At 42.7% G+C, this 3,536-nt stretch overlaps 1 pseudogene; it reads left to right on the top strand.

Annotated features, from left to right (window-relative positions):
* The first annotated feature begins 444 nt into the window (after window positions 1-444).
* Window positions 445-3,277, top strand: LOC101111142 (vasculin-like protein 1; annotated as a pseudogene).
* Window positions 3,278-3,536: the final 259 nt, after the last annotated feature.

The raw sequence follows: 3,536 nt of genomic DNA, 5'->3' as shown, positions 1-3,536 counted from the left end.
ATAAACTCAAAATGTGCATACATATGGGATCTAGAAAAATGTTACTGAAGAATTTATTTACAGGGCAACAATGGAGAAACAGACATAGAGAATAAACTTATGGACATGGGGAGAGGGGAGAAGAGAGTGAGATGTATGTCTTTCCATACATGGAAAGAGTAACATGGAAACTCATATTATCATATGTAAAACAGATAGCCAACAGGAATTTGCTATATGGCTCAGGAAACTCAAACAGGGGCTCTGCTTGACATTGTGAGAAAATATTTGTAAACGAAGAGGAATATTTGTAAATGAAGCAACTGGCAAGGAATTAATCTCCAAAATATAACAACAGCCCATGCAGCTCAATGTTAAAAATAAAAATAAAAATTCAAGCAAACCAGTCAAAAATGAGCAGACCTAAATAGACATTTCTCCAAATAAGACCTACAGATGGATTTTGGGAAGACCTTTGTTATGGTTGTGGGCTCTCCACCTCTGCTGGATCAGGAAGCTGGGAACGCACCCTCAGACACCAGGACTGGTCCCTAACTGTAGCCCCTCCACTCCCTGATTCCTGTGGCCTTTTAAATGATTGAATAACAATGAAAATGGATCCAAAGTGACTTCTCTACTGAAGCAGAAGATTGTTATTACCTTCCATTAACTCAATTTAGTCCCTGGGAATGGGCTGAATGAGTGAAATACAGAAAACTGAATAGAAGAAAACCTCACTTTGGAGCTTTCTCCATGACTGTTCTGAAGCCCTGCCTTTCTACTTGTTTTAGTTTTGCTGTGAATTTATAAATAGTGAAGACCAAAGAAATAGAAGAAACATTTGAGAGCTTTATACAAAAAAATTTGCCTTGAAAGCTGCTATTCTTGGAGGGAAAAGCATATCAAGTTCCTGTTTTGTTTTGTTTTTTTTAGGTTTTTTTAACAAGCTTTCTTATGTCCTTAGATTTTGAAGGATAAGACAAATATAAACTCATACCTGCAGACTATTTTTACCAGCTGTGTAGGAATAATGAGATATAAATTAAGGGCTTTGTAATGTGGATGTTTTGCTACTAGAGTTGACTACTTTGAAGATGTTTTATAGCTCATTAGTGTTTTATTTTTGATCTATCACTTCAATGACATTATTTGACCAAACAAAAGTCATTCTGTCTTTCTAAGCTATGACCTTGTTATGAACAGTATTTGCATTCACTGTGCAAATGTCCATGTATTATCTCTTTAAGCAACATCATGGTGCCATCACTCAAGGAAGTTGAATGAGGTGAACATTGATATAGCTCTTTCCTCTTTCCCCCATTTTAAAAATGTAACAAATACTTTTTATGTTCCCCTCCCCCTTCCCCTTTCCCCTTCCCCTTTTGGAAACGTGTTGGGGACTAGATAGTTTAAGATGAGCAATTGAGGGGATTGAGAGATTGATCCACACAGAGCCTGGATTCTTTTTGCTTCATCGTAAGGCTTTCTGCTGGTCAGCCTAATTAAGTACCCTTTTAACAAGAGAACCTTGTGGAAATCCAGCTGGCAATTCAAGAAGTTCAGGAAGCAGGACCACAGAGGTTATATTCTGGGATCTTGGCCATGAGGTTGGATGCCTCACCTTGTTGAAAAGAGACACTGGACCTAAATGGTGCAGCATGACTTTGTTCCTGCTTGGCTAAATTTCTCAACACCGCAGTCAGCTAAGTCACCTACAGTGACTTTCGAAAAACACGGAGCGCACCTACCCTGAGGAGATGGTAGATTTGGAGTAAGCCGTCGTAGACATAATTCCTCTGATGGCTTTTTCAACAATGGACTTCTTCGAACAACAGGAGATTCATGGCACCAGCCCTCTCTGTTCTGCCATGATTCTGTGGACTCTGGTGTCTCTAAGGGAGCATATGCTGGAACCACAGGGAACCTATCTGGTTGGCATGGCTCTTCACGAGGTCATGATGGCATAAGCCAGCATAGTGGGGGTGGCACAGGAAACCATCGCCATTGGAATGGCAGCTTCCATTCCCAGAAAGGCTGTGCCTTTTAGGAAAAGCCACCTACAGATATTAGGGAAGAGAAGAAAGAAGATAAGTTGGAAAAGTTGCAGTTTGAAGAGGAACACTTTCCTTCTTTGAATCCAGAAGCTGGCAAACAGAATCAGCCATGCAGACCTATTGGGACCCCTTCTGGAGTGTGGGAAAACCCACCTAGTGCCAAGCAGCCCTCCAAAATGCTAGTCATCAAAAAAGTTTCCAAAGACGATCCTGCTGCTGCCTTCTCTGCTGCATTCACCTCACCAGGATCTCACCATGCAAATGGAAACAAATTGTCAACCATGGTTCCAAGTGTCTACAAGAACCTGGTTCCTAAGCCTGTACCATCTCCATCCAAGGCCAGTGCTTGGAAAGCTAACAGAATGGAACACAAATCAGGACCCCTTTCCTCTAGCCGAGAGTCTGCTTTTACCAGTCCAATCTCTGTTACCAAATCAGTAGTACTGGCTGGTGGTGTAGTTTTAAGCTCTCCCAAAGAGAGTCCGCCAGCACCACTCCTCCGATTGTGATCAGCTCCTCTCTTCTGACCAAGTTGACCCGCCGAACTACTGACAGGAAGAGCGAGTTCCTGAAGACTCTGAAGGATGATCGGAATGGCGACGTCTAAGAGTGCAGAGAGAGTGAGAAGTTGGAAGATTCGGAGGGCAACAGCACACCTGAACCAGAGGAAAATGGGGAGGAAGGCTGCCACCAGAATGGTCTCGTGCTCCCTGTAAAGGAGGACCGGGAGGCCCTCTCGCACTCTTTGGAAGCAGAGCACAGGTTACTGAAAGCAATGGGATGACAGGAGTATCCTGAAAATGATGAGAATTGTCTTCCCCTCACAGAGGATGAGCTTAGAGAGTCCTACATGAAGACGGCAGCTGACAAGAAATGGCTTTGGAAAGAATGGCTTCTTGCAGAGTCGAAGTTCCAACTTATTCTCCCCTTGGAGAAGCACTTGCAGAGCAGAGTTTAAGGACTCAGACACGGAGACAAGAAGCAGTGAGACATCTGATGACAATGCCTGGAAGTAGGTGTATAAATGCTTACAGTTAAATCTGACCCAGTAAACTCAGCTTGTGTGCTTAGGGGTTATACAGAAGAAATCGTTCTTTTCCTTTTCTTATTTTATTGTTGAATACTTCATGCTCAAGGGAAATAATCATATCCCAAAGAGAGCGTGAGCGACTGGCTTGTTTAGCTTTTGTTGTTGTCCTTCCCTGTTATCTGTTTAATAGAGAGAACTTTGTGTGGTGGGAAAGATTTTTTAAATGCACATACACACAGTATATATGGGGCAATGCACAAGTGGGAGCTGGCAGTGCAGAGGGGAGGAGACACTGGTCTGCAGCAACAGCTTCTACTACTAGCCCTTGGGGCACTCACCCCTGTGCTCAAGCAATCATTGTCAATGACAAAGTGACTATTGAAGTTATAATTGTATTAAATTAATCGTTTCCTGTGGTCATGTATGGATGTGAGAGTTGGACTGTGAAGAAGGCTGAGCGCCGAAGAATTGAT

Source organism: Ovis aries, chromosome 1 (genome assembly GCF_016772045.2).
Source record: "Ovis aries strain OAR_USU_Benz2616 breed Rambouillet chromosome 1, ARS-UI_Ramb_v3.0, whole genome shotgun sequence".
In the NCBI taxonomy this organism is placed as follows: domain Eukaryota; kingdom Metazoa; phylum Chordata; class Mammalia; order Artiodactyla; family Bovidae; genus Ovis; species Ovis aries.
Note: the sequence above shows the minus strand (reverse complement) of the source record. Positions and strands in the feature narration are given on the sequence as shown.